This window comes from Artibeus jamaicensis, unplaced genomic scaffold (assembly GCF_021234435.1).
Source record: "Artibeus jamaicensis isolate MK-2021 breed Jamaican fruit bat unplaced genomic scaffold, CSHL_Jam_final contig_335, whole genome shotgun sequence".
NCBI classification, from domain to species: Eukaryota; Metazoa; Chordata; class Mammalia; order Chiroptera; family Phyllostomidae; genus Artibeus; species Artibeus jamaicensis.
Window position 1 is genome coordinate 3,252,014 of NW_026521800.1, and position 16,822 is coordinate 3,268,835.

Below are 16,822 nucleotides of genomic sequence, written 5' to 3' on the forward strand. Positions count from 1 at the left end.
GTACCACAATTTTTTGATCCATTCATTTACTGCCAGGCACCTAGGTTGCTTCCAACTCTTGGCTATTGTAAATTGTGCTGCTGTAAACATTGGAGTGAATAGGTTCTTTGAAATTGATGTTTTAGGATTCTTAGGATATAATCCTAGCAGTAGAATTGCTGGGTGAAAAGGCAGGTCGATTTTTATTTTTCTGAGAAAATTCCATAGTGTTTTCCATAATGGTTGTACCAGTCTGCAATCCCACCAACAGTGGACTAAGGACCCCTTTTTTCCCACACCCTCTCCAACATTTGTTGTTTGTTGCTTTGTTTATGATAGCCATCCTGACCGGTGTAAAGTGGTATCTCATTGTGGTTTTAATTTGCATCTCTCTGACTTCCGCCAAGATGGAAGCATAGGTGGAGACGCCATGCTTCCTCACACAACCAAGTTTAGAGACAACTAAATAATAGCAACAGAAAACACAGCCAGAACACAGAAAATTGAACTTTTCAGAAGTCTGATAACAACAAATTCTTCAGCCTGACCGGTAAGAAGGGTGAAACCAGTAGCTGGCAGAGTGGGGTAGCACAGAAAAACTCAGTCAGATGACTCAGGCGCGTGGAATCCAGGCGCAGGGTTGGACCTGGTGGGCAACTCAGCAAGCAATCGCAGGGAAATAGTGAGGGAGCAGGGCTGCGGGTTGACTGTGGTCACCCATTCGTGTGTGGATAGACAAGCGAGGGAGTGTGCAATTGGACAAGAGCCAGCAGCCCCAGAGGCAAGAGGCGGCAGAGGGCGCCACCATTTCCCTGCTCTGACCCTGCCTCCACTTACAGCGTCATAACCCAGCGACCTAAGTGGCGTGGCCCTGCCCCGGTGAACAACCTAAGGCTCTGCTCTTCACCCAGCTGTGAGAAACAGCAGAGGGGGCCACCATTTCCCCGCTCTGACCCCGCCTCCACATACAGAGTCACGACCCAGCGACCTGGGAGTCCAAGGCTCCGCTCACAGACCAAAAATGGCTCAAGATCTCAAAACCCCAGAGCCTATAAATCTAAGTGATGAAGAAATAGCAAAACTCTCAGACGCACAGTTTAAAACACTGGTCATCAGGATCCTCATAGAACTGGTTGATTATAGTCACAAATTAGACAAACATATGAAGGCAAAACTAATCGAAATGAATGGAATTGCATGGGAAACCAATAGCGATGAAAAGGAAACTGGGACTCAAATCAATGGATTGGACCAGAAGAAAGCAAATAATGGCCAAACAGAAAAGAGTCAAGAAGCAAGAATTCAAAGAAATGAGGAGAGTCTTAGGAACCTCCAGGACATCTTTAAACGCTCCAACATCCGAATTATAGGGGTACCAGAAGGGGGAAAGGCACAGCCACCAGTGGAAAACTTATTTGAACAAATAACAAAGGAGAATTTCCCCAAACTGGCAAAGGCAATAGACTTCCAGGAAATCCAGGAAGCTCAGAGAATCCCAAAGAAGTTGGACCCAGGAAGAAACACACCAAGGCACATCATCATTACATTAGCCAAGATTCAAATGAAGGAGAGAATCCTAGAAGCAGCAAGAGATAAGGGGACAGTCACCTACAAAGGAGTTCCCATCAGACTGTCAGCAGATTTCTCAAAAGAGACCTTACAGGCAAGAAGGAGCTGAAAAGAAGTATTCCAAATCATGAAATCCAAAGACCTACAACCAAGATTGCTCTATCCAACAAAACTTTCATTTAGAATGGAAGGACAGATAAAGTGCTTTTCAGATAAGATCAAATTCAAGGAGTTCATCCTCACCAAGCCCTTATTATATGAAATGTTAAAGAGACTTATCTAAGAAAAAGAAGTTAAAAAAACATGAACAGTGAAAGAACAGCAAACTCACAGTTATTAAGAACCACACCTAAAACAAAAGCAAACTAAAAGGACAGCTAGATCAGGAGTGGAAACATAGAAATGAAGATCTCAAGGAGGGTTAGCAATAGGGGAGTGGGAGGAAGAGAAGGGGGGAGAAGGTACAGAAAATAAGTAGCATAGACAGTAGATAGAAAATAGATGGGGGGGCAAGAATAGTACGGGAAATATAGAAGCTAAAGAACTTGAGACACATGGTCATAAACTAAAGGGGGGTAATGGTGGGGATGAGGGGGTAGGGTGGAGGGGAATAAAGGGGAGAATAGAATAACTGTAACAGCATAATCAATAAAAAAGTAAATTAAAAAAATTTGCATCTCTCTGATGGCTAGCGATATTGAGCATCTTTTCATGTGTCTCTGGATCCTCTGTATGTCCTCCTCGGTGAAGTATCTGTTCAAGTCCTTTGCCCATTTTTTAATTGGGTTGGTTGTCTTCTTAGAGTGGAGTCGTGTAAGTTCTTTGTATATTTTGGAGATTAAACCTTTGTTTCTGGTATCGTTGGCAAATATGTTTCCCATACAGTTAGTTGTCTTGCTAATTTAATACTGTTTTCTTTAGCCATGCAGAAACTTTTTATTTTGATGAGATCCCATTTGTTTATTCTTTCCTTTATATTCCTTGCTCTAGGGGACATATCCATAAATATGCTGCTGTGTGAAATATCTGGGATTTTCCTACCAATGTTCTCCTCTAGGACTTCAATGGTTTCATGGCTTATATTTAAGTCTTTTATCCACCTTGAACGTATTTTGGTGTATCATGTAAGTTGGTGCTCAAGTTTCATTTTTTTGCACACAGCTGTCCAGTTCTCCCAACACCATTTGTTAAAGAGGCTATCTTTACTCCATTTTATGTTACTGCCCCCTTTGTCAAATATTAATTGACTGTAGAGGGTTGGGTTGATTTCCGGGCTTCCTGTTCTGTTCCATTGGTCTATGTGCCTGTTTTTGAATAGTTATATATGTATTATTATTCTTTCAGAAATATGTCACAGATATTGAATTATTATGTTGCACACCCAAACAAATATACGTCAATTATATCTCAATAAAATATTTCTTCAATAAAAATATTTTTAATGTATCACAAACTTCCTATAGCCTTTGAATTATTAAATTATTAAATAATTCTACCTGTTTAATGTAAGAAATTTGCCTCATTTTAGTATTAAGTTAAAAGAGTTTTATGCAAAGGATTCTATTTCTTCACTGTTAAAAAAATATGTAAGCATTATATTGTCAATTGATGGTGCCAATTCAACCTCAATAGGAACCCCCAGTAGAAACTCCTATTTGGGGTAAGGTTAAGAAGGAAACTATTCAGTGCAAGGAGCTCACTTGTGACACAGTATAGCTATTAGAACACCTCAATAGTGTTATATAGTTCAATTATGAAGCAGCATTGCTGTGGAATAGCATGGTTGTAAGGTGGCCCCGGGGAGAGGGTGCCTCTGAGCAAACCTCCTCTTCAGGCAAATAGATCTGCTCCACCTAAAGACATCTTAGGTGTTTTGTCTTTGGTGTTTCAGCTGCAGCTGGAAAACACAGTCTTGAGTCTTAAGTGAAAAGGAAAAGTGTGCTCTCAGAGACAGAGAAGAGCTGATTTTATATATACAGAAGTTCCAACTCTGGTCCCTGATTGGTCCATCCTTATGCAAATGAAGACTCCAAATTTGTGAGGTTTGATTGGTCCAAAAGGCACTGTCATGACTGCTCATAATGCAGTCACTCTGATTGGTCAGTGAAAATTCTGTTGGGGCTAGTTGCACAGCTCTGGTTAGATGGGTCAAAGTCTCAGTCCTATATATTGAAACAGGATTCCAAGAACCCCTTTATAAGGGTTGGCTGAGATGGCAGCAACACAGTGCAGGCAGGCAGTTCAATGGAGGCAGGCAGTTCAGTGCAGGAGGCAGGTTGCTTAGTACAGGCTTGTGTTCAGTGCAGGATTCTCCCTAAAGTGTGGCTTGTGTGGGAGGCCTGTGAGAGGCCCCCGTGTAGAAACTGCTGCTACACTGTGCTATCTTTTGTTTTTGTGTTTTAATTTGAGCCCATTTAGCCACCAGTAGTCCTTCTTGGTAAGCATCTTCTTTCTCGGGGTCTGCAATATTAATAAGTAGCTTTAGTTTAGAATAAACACTTTTCTCCTCTTGAGAATCAATTCCATATATTTTTTTTTTACTTTTCATCAAATATATGTATATGTTTATTTTTAAAAGTCATCGATGACCTGGCTGGTGTGGCTCAGTAGATTGAGTGCCAGCCTGTGAACCCAAAGTTTGCTGGTTTGACTCCCAGTCAGGGCACATGCCTGGGTTGTGGGCTGGGTCCTCAATTGGGGGTGTGCGAGACACAAGTGATCGATCTGTCTCTTGCACATTGCTTATTTCTCTCCCTCTCTTTCTCCCTTCCTTCTCTTCTCTCTAAAAATAAATAAATAACATCTTTAAGGGAAAAAAGTCAACTAAGTAATCAAACAGGAAATAGTCTTTTTCCATGATGGATGGACAGAGATGGGACATGGGAAACCCAGGTAAACCTGTCCCACCACAATCTCCTGCATGTGGGTCTGTGAAACGCTTTTCTCACAACCCTGTGGAAGAGTCTGACTTCCACTAGCAACAGACCAACAGGTTTTTATGGTCTCTCTCTCTCTTCATAAAGATTTAAATATCAAACATAGCTTTACTTTGGACAATAAGGAAAAGAATCACGAGAGGACAGGGTTACCTGGAGGGGAGGGGGAACCAGTAGAATTTTATCACTGACTCTGTTTAGAATTACTAACACATGTTGATAATTAAAAGCAATGGGTTTTAATTGGCTTATTATCTTGTTTAAAATTGTAATAGTCGCCCTGGCTGGTGTAGCTCAGTGGATTGAGCGCGGGCCTGCGAACTGCACGATCGTGGTTCGATTCCCAGTCAGGGCACATGCCTGGGTTGCAGGCCGGTTCCCTGCAGGCCAGTTCCCAGCAGGGGACGCACAAAAGGCAACCATACATTGATGTTTCTCTCCCTCTCTCCTCCCCCCCTTCCCCTCTAAAGATAAATAAATAAAATCTTTAAAAAAAAGATTAAAAAAAATTGTAATAGTCAGCCCTGCCCTGGCTGGTGTGGCTTAGTGGATTGAGCACCAGCTGTGAACTGAAAGGTTGTCAGCTCCATTCGATTCCTGGTCAGGGCACATGGCTGGCTGCTGACCAGGCCACCTGTGGGGGCATGTGATTGATGTTTCTCTCCCTCTCCTTCTTCCTCACTTCCTCTCTCTCTAAAAATAAATAAATAAAAATCTTTAAAAAAATTATCATAGCCAAAGCCATCTCTTATTGGCTGCACCTGAGCCAAAGGCCCCTTCCCCTTAAAACACTACTGCTGGGTGGTTGTAGCTGAGGATGCTGGGGAAAAAAGGGTATAGTAATGATGTGGAGGTTGTAGACTTCAGGCAGAACATGGAAAATAACTGGGGCTTCAGTTATTTTTAAACTTTAGAAATGATAAAAACTGTAGCTTTTCATATTATTCCATCTCCATAAAATTTTATATATATGTTAAAAAACAATTCAACTGAGTAAATCTGAAGATCTAATTGGCTTTATTGACTGACCCTAGAATCAACCAGCATCTTACTTTCACAAGCATCTGTTTGTGATACAGTCCTTTCTGTAAGTCAGCTGCGCAACTGCTCAGCTAGTTTCCTGCTGAGCAGCCCAGCACCAAGGAATAGACAAGAATCACACACAGTAACTATACTATTCACTCACTTTTGTTGAATGCAGGTTCACTCAAAGTACAACTTCAATACACACTAATTCCTAATCACACTCTAACAATCTAAGAGAACTATGGCACACACACAATCAATGGGGGATAATGAACCAAAGTCCCAGAGTCTCGTGTGCAGGCCCTGGAGACAGCACAGTGGGCAAGGAAGTTGCCAGCGTCTTGCAAGGAATGTACTCCAGAGCCAGGTGTGTAGCAGGACAGATGTCCCAGTCCAGCAGGGCAGAGCCTCTGGCAGCCAGTGCCAAGGAAGATCAGCATGGCATGGAGTAGCACTCTGGAGTGTGGAGCTCAGCTGTCTCAGCAGTGGTCTGGAGCCTGCCTCAGTTGTACCTTCAAAGTGGTGTACTCCACCCTTCTGGGTCTTTTTGATAAATGTTCTGGCACTCCTGATGCCAGATGGGGAATTTGCCTAATAGTCTTATGGGTGGCACATGGCTGTTCTACTTGACACCCATGCTAGCAAGTGTGGAATTTCTCCAGGAGCCCAACTATGTGTGGCCACTCCCTGCAGACATGGCTACTCTGATCGCATGTGCAGATATTGTAAGTGTGTTTCCTGGCCAGATGTGTCTGCTCTGACTTAAATAATTTTCCTCTTGAAACAAAGTGTCATGGCTGACTGGAAGCCATTTTAGTTGACACGAGTGACTCTATTTTGTGTTATATATTTTAGGCTATCTTAATCAGACCAGTGCCATTCTATCAGTCCTGCTCTTCACACTGACTTAGTAAACAGAGAGGTGCTCTGAGGATCTGTGCACAACAGAAGGTTCTTATAGGGAACTGGCTGGGACAAGAAAGTTATTAGCAGAAAAAAAAGAAGGGTCATTTCAGGCTAGCTTGCCTGTCTTTGGGGGAAAGGCAGCAAGGGTCCTATCAGTCAGATTACCTCACTACCTTGATCCAGAAATTCCAGTTTAAAATTCCACTCCTGGGAGGGGCTGAAACTGCGATTAAGTCTGGGTTTGCTGCCCTGGGGGCAAGTGACTCCACCTTGGGCCTGTTTCTTTTTCTTTAACATGGAAATTATGTGTTTTCTTATATTCATCTTCATCCAGTCATGCATTTAATACATATTTATTAAGAACCAATTATGATCCAGCCCAGTGCTGGGAGTTGAGAATGCAAAGCTATTTAAGACTTTCCTCAGGGAGTTAGTCTGTAGTTTAGCTGGAGAAAGCAACATCTTTTTCTTTTTTTTTTTTAAAGAAATATAGGTACAGTGTGCTAAGTGATAGAGTAGTGTTGTATTTTATTTTTTTAATTATAGTTGCCACACAATGTTATATTAGTTTCATGTGTACAATATAGTGATTGGACATTTTCATAACTTAAAAAGTGATCCCCCCAATAAGTGTAGTATCCACCTGATATCATACAGTTATTACAATATTATTTACTATATTCCCTACACTGTACTTTGAATTTCCATGACTATTTTATAACTGCCAATTTGTGTTTCTTAATCCCTTCACCCAGTCCTAGTAGGGGTTTTTTGGTTTGTTTGTTTATTTTTGTTTTGGGCTAGGAGGAGGCCCAGAGGAGGGTAGAACCGATTTTTCCAGGGAGCATAAGGAAGCCTTCAGCCATCTGCACGGTGGAATACCAGGGCAGAGAATGAGCGTGCCTGCGGGAAATGAACACACAAGGCGGCTTAGACTGTTGAGGCCAAAGCACTTCAAAGGAATTTGAAGTTGATTCTTCTTGTAAAAGTGATTTTCGAAATCAGACCCAGGGCAGGGCTAATAGCCTACAACTCCTTGGAGATTCTGACTCAGCCCTTCTTGGGTGCTTGGAACCTTTAGTTTTTATAAGCTCTCAGGTGTATAACCAGGTCTTGAAAACACTGCTTTAGGTAGTAGGATTCCAGTGACAAAAGTTAAATATGGAGGATACATGATCAGATTGGCATTTTAGAAATATTTCTTCGGCCAAAATTTGGAGGTTGGACTGAGCAAGAGACTGGGGACAGAGAAGCCACTCTGGAAGCTAATGAGAGAGAAAGCAGGGCCTGAACTAAGACAGTGGCAGTTGGAATGTGGAGGATGGAGCCTGACAGCGCTTAGAGACCAGAAGGGAGAGCAGGGCCTCAGGTTTCTGGCTCCCAAGGCAGCAGGATAGACAGGTTTGGAGAGAGAGCGAATGAGATCATTTGGGGCATAATGAGTTTTCACTGTGGGCAGGCAAAAGTGTAAATGGATGTAAGATTTGGAGGTTGCCCCTTGGGGAGGGAGTAAGTAAGTCTCCTGGAAGAGTATGAGGAGCAGAGAAGGGGAGACACCATTGCTTTCAAACTTGAAGGCAAGTAGGTCAGTGAGTGTGGAGGTGGGACAAGGTGGAGGAGACAGGAAAACTCTCAAGGAGAACAAAGTGTCCCTCAAACAGGGAGGACAGCCTTAAAGAAGGGTGTGGTCACCGTGCCCATTTCTCCCTGGAAGGCCACCACCCACTCTGCACAGGGCATCCTGGGAGCAGGCTGCCTCATGCCCAGAGGGGAAGGCAAGGAGAGCGAAGCTGTGGATCTCTGTCATTATTTTTAATCTCCTTGAAGATTTCCTCAGTGTTCAGCAGCATTTTCCTCCAGAGACAAAGCTGGAGGCTTGGGGCCTGGGTGTAGCTCCAGCAGCGTTAATTGCTGAGTGAGAAGCTGCTTCAGAGCTCCAGTGTCCAGGCTTTGGAGGACCCAGGCCGCCCACTCCTCAGGAAAAGGCCGGCTCTGAGCCGCATATTGTTTTGTACATTTATTCTGATTTTGGCAGCACACATCCAGAGCTCAGAAATCATTTTAGATACTGGAAAAATATTTAAAGAGAAAAAATAATTTTTTTCTCCTTATTTTATGCTCTTCACTTTTGTGTTGTGAGTTTAGATGAGTTTAAAGGAGAGTATTTGAGGCCCTGCTACCAAGCAAAATATATTTTGTTTCATGTTTTTTGCATCCAGTAAGATTTTAGTGTTCTTCAACCAAAAGATCTCAAGTCTCACTGGGGACAAAAATGAATTAATCTATTCAGCACTCCTTGTGAACTAGGAAAGAGAAACTCTCTTTAATGGACCTATTTTGCAGACAGATGATTTTGGATAGATAATCAGGTGCTATGAGTACATTTAGTCACTTATTCATTCAGGAGATATTTATTGGCTACCTACTCTGTGCAAAATAGTGTGTGTGAAACTGTGCCCCGCCCACAGGGACATAGCCAGTTGGGGAAACAAGATATAACACGCACACAAAGCTTAAAAACACTGCGAAGAACAATTGCTTGCTAAAGAGATGTAGTGGAAGGTCAAAGTTTCTGGTGTCAGGTGCCCTCGCGTAAGTCTCTCTGACCCAGGAAGATACGGGCCTCAGAGAGGCAGTAGAGTGGCTAGCAGCACCCAGGCCTCCGACACTGTGAGCTCTCAGCCTCCCCTCTCTACAATGGGAGAACACTACCTACCTAACAGCTGCAGAAAGCGTGCAGTCAGTATGGCTGATGCTATCCTTCTTCAGCCCCCTTCCCCGAATAGTTTACTCCTGCTTTACAGTCCCATATCCCTTCTCACACTGTGTTAGAACTGCCTGATGCCTTGTCTGCTGCTCTCACTCACCCTGCGTCACTGTGAAGTCTTGCCTCTTGGCACGTAGTGGGAATTTTGTAAATATTTGTTGAATGAGGGAATAGAGAGCTTTTTAGACAGAGAGCAGATAGTGTGGTCTGAGTCAAGACTGGAATGTGCTTGGGATGTTCAGAGGAGAGTGAGTCGACCTGTTTAATGGGTGGAGAGGGTATGTGTGGGAGAACAGGGAAAGACAGACAGGAACGCAATTTTGGCAGGTCTTATACGTCCATGCACCAGCGAGCCTTTGTCCTGCTAGTACCAGAGAGACACAGAATGGTTTAGAACAGGGGTCTGACTGACAGGGAAATGTGGGAGGAACAGCAACCGGTGTCACTCTGTAGGATGGTAGGACAGGGCAAGAGGAGAAAACAGAGCAATTAACTCTGTTGCAATCCTTCAGGAGAGACATGATGCTAGTATTCCCAGAGTGGAAATATGAAGGCAATGGTATAGTTTAAAAAAATAAAACAAGTGTATATATTCCATTAAATAGGCAAAAGCCTATTTAAATAGGTAAAAGCCAGTGATAGGGCAATGGCATTTATAATTAAAAATCCAAACAAGTTTCATTCACTGATCTGAGACTCCAATCTCTGACTGGTAAGGATGCCACTTTTGTAAATAAGGCCTGTCCTCCTCACTGGGAGGGAATGCTCTCTGGAGCCTGGATGGACAGAGACGGCAGCAGAAGAACCTGAGCTCTTATTTTTTGTGTTCGCCCTAACACCGAGGAAACTCCAGGCCAAAAGTTTTCTCTGGAGGGAGTATGTGTGCGTGTGTGACTTCCCTCCTGTTTCTCAAAGTCTTACTTGTAGCTAAAATAAACACTGCCTTCCAGTTGCTGCTGATGGTAATCTCTGTGAAGAGAGTCTCTGGGGATCAGTAACCCTGGGCTTGAAAAATGCTACTGCTTCCGACTTGCAGGAGAAAGGGGGCAGGGCGGGTTTCAACAAACCCCTGGGCCTGCAGGGTAAGAGCTAGTGGCAAAAATGGCTACGCAAAGAAAGCTTGGGTGTGTCAGCTTTTAAATTTTTTCCAGGATGAATTAATATGGCAATGATGATTATAAATGCTGGCAAACAGAGGGAATGAAACACGTATGTTATGAGAAGCAAGGTGTGCGGGAGGGAAGTGGAGAGGACGGGGAAGTGGGAGAAGGGAGGAAAAGATGAGAAGAAACAAGGAAGCTGGGTGAGAAGTGCAAGGGATGGAAAAGGAAAAACTGACCTAAATGGAAAACTGGACTTTTCCATAGTTAGACAAGAATGTATTTTCAATGTGTTTGAAAATATGTACAGAAAATGCCAATCATGTGGCAGTACGTGCTGGCCCAATTCTTGTTATGAGTATCAGGATATCTTGAAACTGATGTGAATCAGAAAAATTGCATTTCTTTATCTTATTTTGCTTTACTTCATTTATTGAATTTATTGGGGGATATTGGTTAATAGAATTATATAGGTTTGAGATGTACAATTCTATAACACATCATCTGTATATTGTACTGTGTGTTCACCACCCCCAGGCAAGTGTCCTTCCAAAACTGTGCATAGCTGCAGCATTATTAAGAACATTATTAAGCCAAAAAGTGGAAATAACACACTGTCCATCAACTGACAAACAAGATGGGTGTATTCATACCATGGGATATTTTTCAGCCATAAAAAGGAAGGTGGTTCTAACACATGCTACAACACAGATGACCCTTGAAAACATGCTAAGGGAAAGAAGTCAGTTGCAAAAAAATCACATATTGTATGACTCCATTTACATAAAATATCCAGAATTGGCAAATTCATAGAGATAGAAATCAGATTAATGATTACCAGGCACTTGTGGGAGGGAGCAGAGGGAGTGACAACTAACACGTATGGGGCTCTACTTTGAGTGGTGAAATATTCCAGAATGAGACAGCGGAGATGGATGCACAGCTTTCTTTAGATACTAAAAACCACTGAACTATACACTTTAAAATGATAAATGTTATGATATCTGAATTGCATCTTAATATTAAAAATATGAAAAAAATGACCACTTCCATGATTTTACTTCCCACCTTTGGGCATATTCAGTTTGTTTTGTTTTGTTTTTATCTAAACTTCCCCCAACCCCTGCCCCTGGAATTAGTATTTTAGTCATATGTTTCAAAGTTCAAAAGCTGCAAAAGGATATAAAATGAAAGTCTTTCCCTCATTCCTCTTCATCTCCCAACTACTAATTCCTTTCTTCAGAAGTGAACAATATTACCAGTTTCTTGTGTCACTTCCACAGGTTTTGTGTATATAATCAAATATCTGTAAATATTTTTGTCCCTCCCCCTTTTACACAAATGGAGACATTCACATGCTCTGCACCTGGCTTATTTCTCCAGACAAAATATCTGGTTGAAATCCCTCTCACATCAGTACAGACAGATCTGTGATTCTTCTAACTTGTGCACATATCACACCATTTAACTAGGCTACAACTGATGGACACTTGGATCTTTTCAATCCTTTGGAATTTTAATGGATTATCTACTTCATATGTGATCTCATAAGGCCCAAAACAGGCTGCCCCAAAACATCCCAGAATGGCATACTGATTACTTTAGATGAAAATTACTTAACTGGGCACTGGTGTCAGATTGGCACCTTGACCCTCCCTTGTCTTCCTGAATGCAGAAAATAAATCTCATGTAGAGGAGTCCTTTTGCACCTGGAAGACACCCCTTATCACTGGAGTTAAACAATTCAGAGCCAAAGAGTCTGTGTAATCAAATCTTATTGGTCTCTTTGCTGATTTACTATTTTGTTTAAACTCTTTGTTAATTAATACCCAAACCTTAGATTCCTTTATAAAGAACAGGTTTTTTTTTGTTGTCCTATCAATTTCTCAGAGTTTATTGTTACTTTCTTTTTATTGCTTAAATAGTATAAAAATGTGCCTGGTTCGATCATTTCTTTGAGTCTCATTTTATGATCTGAGCATCAAATTGTGATCCTCTGTATTAATCTAGTCTTGTGTCAATTTTATTATTTTATTATTAGTCCAGCTGTAAGAACTGAAGGGGGTGGGGCAGAAGAGTTCTCTTTGCTCTAACACATACATATATATATGAGGATACTTGTAGGCTAAATTCTTAGAAGTGCATTTGTAATTTTGGTAGACATTTTCAATTTTCTCTCTGTGGATGGGCATTGATTCACACTCCTGCCAGCAACATACAGTGCATCCATCCCCAGATTCTTGTCAACACATTGTTAACATTTTGATCTTGACAAACTACCTGGTGAAAAAGTTATGTCAGTGGGTTTTAGCTTGGCTTTTTCTTATGAGAGGCTGACAGATTTTCCAGTGTGAAGAGCCTTTTCTATGACCTCTTTTTGCCCATTATTTCATTGAGTTTGGCCTCTTTCTTTATTAATTTTTGAGCCCTTATCTCTAACTTTGTCTATGATCTGAGTTGCAAATACTTTTCCCCAGTTTGTACTTTGTTTCACTTTGATTGGTTTTCTCATGAACATTTATTTTTTAATGGAGTTGAATTGATTGATCTTTTCTTCCATTGTTTCTGGGAGTCATGCTTAGAAACAATTTCAAGATAATAATATGTTCTTACGCTTTATTTTAGTTACTAGATAGAACTTTCATGCCTTAAAAAAAATTTACATCTTTAACCCATGAGAGGTTAATTTTGTTGACATAGCACCACAACTTCCCCCCCAGCTGGTTCTGCAGCTTTCCCAACACCAGTCTTCTGAGTTATCCATCTTCTCTCCAAAAATTTGAAATTTCACCTCTATCATATATTCAAATTCTTATAATTTGATCTTTTTGTGGATTTTACTTTCTGGTTTATTATCTGTTCATGCAGCATCATCATACTTTCAGAAATTATTGTGACTTTATAATATGTTTTAATACTTGTCGGACTACTCTTCTTTCATTGCTCTTGGTTTCCAGATTTTTTTGTTTCTTGCTTTTTATTTCCTATCTGAACCTGAATCTAATTGCTGTGGGTTTATAATCCCCAAACACTGAGTTATCTGGGTGCCTTCTTGGAACATTTCAGTAAGTCCTTAATTTAACAGTTCTGACTTGCAATATCTTCTGCTGTGCTCCCCAGTCTTGTCTGTAAAGACTACCACCAGTGATTTATTTCAGATTTCTTCATGACCTTGAAATCAACCTCTAAGGAACTTGCCAAACCTGGCATAACTCTGCACTAACTGGTGCTTTTGGGGCCCCATCTTCACCGATAGGGGCCTTTCCACTCTTGGCACCTACTCCTTTCCTGCTTTCACTCCCTCTTCTCTGTGTAAGAGAGAAAAATCAGTCTCTGTGGTGCCCACAGATTCACTGACACCCTCTGTTTAAGAGATGGAGCTTAAGTCCCCTCTCCTTGAGTTTGGACTGGACCTAATAATTTGCCTCCATTGAAGAGAGTACTAAGTGTGGTATGTAACTTCCCAAACTGGGTAACAAAAGCCATGTGGCCTCCTGAGCTCTCTCTTGAACTCCTTGCTCTGCATAAGTCAGCTGCCATGTTGTGAGGGCACTCAAACAGCCTAGTAAGGAAGTCCACTTGGTGAAAAAAATGAGGCCTCCTGCCATAGCCATATTATTGAACTAACTGGAAGTGGGTCCTCCAGCCCCAGTCAAGCCTTCAGAGGACTGCAGCCTGGATTGATGTGGTAACTATGACCTCCTCAGAGACCCTGAGCCAGAACCGCCTACTCAAGCTGTTTCCAACATCCCAGTGCACAGAAACTGTGTGAGATAATTAGTGCCCATCATCATTTCAAGATGCTGAATTTGGGGTAATTTGTTCTAGAGCAATACAGTCTCTATTTGTAGAAATTACATTTGAGATGTAACTCTTGTACCTGTGGCATCACCCATGGTTGGGTACAAATGTGTCAGAAGTACCACAGTACCCTGAATTTTAAAGCTCTGAAATGATACCCAATTGATTAGATTGGAGTACTGGTATTTTCCTAAATTTCCTCTCTTCCCCACTTATTCCATTTAGGAAACAGTGTGTGGCTTGGGAGTCAGTTTTGTTCACTCACATAGTGGAAGCTGCTACCAGCAGCTCTGTAGTCAGTCAAGGGATGTGACTTCTTGCCCTTGAGCCACACTGGCCATCGCTATTGGCAAGAGAAACAGCTGTATTCTCACTCTCCCATACTTTCTCAGCCTGTTCAAACCTTTGGACTCTTTTCTTTTCCCTTCAGGTGATACTTAGGGCAGATCCCATAACTTGTCTGGTCACTCTCAGGTGATAAAAAGTGTCCAGTCACTTCAAGTCTTTCAAATCAGTTTTGGTTTTGTAATTCAAATGTTCAGTTTTGTGTAAGAGTCAAAATGCAAAATCTTTGCATCTCATTTACAACTAAAGCCTTCTCTCTTCCACCTTTTTGTTCTGATTCAGGGTGGCTGTCACTAGTAGGAAAGAGCGAGGAGACAGGGACTCAACTTCCTCACCCTGAGATTCAACCACTCCTTCTACAACTTGCTAACTATCAGCTCTGACCCCTCCAGGGTCTGAAGAAGGTGGGGAGGAGACAGTAGGCTGGAAAGGTAAGGGTGTGGGGAACAAGAGCAGTTTTCCTGGAGTTGTTCTGTTTTGAGCTGTCGTCCAAGTTCCCTGGGCTTGGCAGATGTTTACAGTTGATTCTATCTCATGAAGCACTTTGAGATTTTTAGTGCTGCTCAATCTCCACAATTCTGTACAAAGGATCCCTCAGGGTCTCTCCCCTAAACTTTCATTAGCACAGGCGAATGCACTTTTGCCAGCTGGCCATGGCAGTGTCTGTCAGCTGACCATTCCTGGCTCTTTAGGTCACCCTCTTGGGCAGGTTCTGTGACAACTTCAGGCCAGCTTTCTCTAGGCAGGCTCAGCTCTCATCCATGGGAACAGCTCACAAACTCTGGAAGTATGGGCTATTCCCAAAATCAGCCATGGCTTCTTGCATTGATGGGTTCTGAGACATGAGTCTTCATCCAGCATTTGCTCATTGTATCTTATAAACTTGAAGGGACACAGGTCAAGCTCTCTCCTCCTGGCCCTCTTATCGGTCCTCCCACTGACCTTGAAGCAGGGGTGATGCCCTCTTTCCTCCAAGCCCAATTGTGGAGAAGGAGTGGGAAAGATCAGAGAACTTCAAAAATTATTTCAAAGAGATCTGGCCGGGTTTCTCAGTGGTGGGAATGTCATCCTGCACACCAAAAGGTTGTGGGTTTGATTCCTGGTAAAGGCACATACATAGGTTGTGAGTCCGATCCCCAGTCGGCATGTATGGGAGGCAACCAATCAATGTTTCTCTCTCTCTAAAATGAATAAACATATCCTCGTGTGAAGATTTAAAAAAAAAAAAAAGAATTATTCCAAAGAAATTTCCTCTTCAATCTCTAACTCCCTTTTGAATTCTTCAACTTCTTGTACAGAATTGGAGGGTGGTGGTCAGCTATGGAGCACAAAGATAGTCTTTGACTGCTTTCTTATGAGAGAGCACTTTTGCTTATTCGAAACAAATACTAACTACTGCTGTCAAGTAGGGTGGGTTTTCTATGCATTTTACCTTCTTGTTGGAAGTATCACTGCCCTTCTCCCATCCTGGGCCCTTTGGCTCTGCCTCCCTCCCTGAATCTCTAACAACAGCTGCTTGTTAGGTCCCCACCAAGGCCTTTCTCTCTAAGCTCCTTTCCACTGCAGGCTCACCTGGACAATGGGGCTGTGCTGGTTGGCTCTCAGACTTTCTTCAGGGTCTCCCTGCTTTCTTTCACACATACCACCAGACTACTAGTGTTCTCTGCCTTTTGTGTTGTAAGGAAGAAAATTAATTTTCCTTTTACCTTTTTACATTCTTCCGGCTGGTCTAATAATCAAATTAACATGAACAGATTAACAGGAGAAAATAAGCAAACTTATATTTTTATTTTGAAATTATTTTAATTTAGGAATAGAAAACATCTGAGAAAAAATGAAAGAACAACACAAAATATGCAGACAATTTGTTTTAACTCTACAAGCTTCTCAAATCCTCTTTTGTTGACCAATCCCCAAGATGCTATTAATGAGGGTATGGATCAATTTCACAAAAAAGCCAATGAACCTTATTGTAGCAAATCCTATTGCTGTTGTCATTGGCAATCTTCTGGAATTCTTTTCTATCAGGTTTGGTGCATCTTTTCACCAGCCAAAATGAATCCCTCACGATCTGCCAAATGGGCTCAACGAACTGCATTTCCTGATCCATGATGCTGCCCACCATGGATGCTTGGGACATGTAGCATGGGAGCCCCCAAACTTATTACGTATGTATATTTGGGGGTCCATAAGATTATGGGGACCTGAGGACAAATTGGGCAATTGAGGCTCATATGCTGTGTTGTGACCATTCAAGGCTGGACAGGTTCATGGGATTTGGACAGATGGAGGAATATTAACAGAGCCGATGGGATGTCTGACGTGCCTTTATGCAAGGGTGGGTGATCCACACACCTCGCAAACTGTGCGTCCCCCTGTGTGTCTCTACATGT

General features: G+C 42.1%; 1 pseudogene; it reads right to left on the reverse strand.

Moving 5' to 3' along the window:
* Window positions 1–16,316: 16,316 nt before the first annotated feature.
* Window positions 16,317–16,569, reverse strand: LOC119063942 (protein transport protein Sec61 subunit gamma-like; annotated as a pseudogene).
* Between the last annotated feature and the right edge of the window lie 253 nt (window positions 16,570–16,822).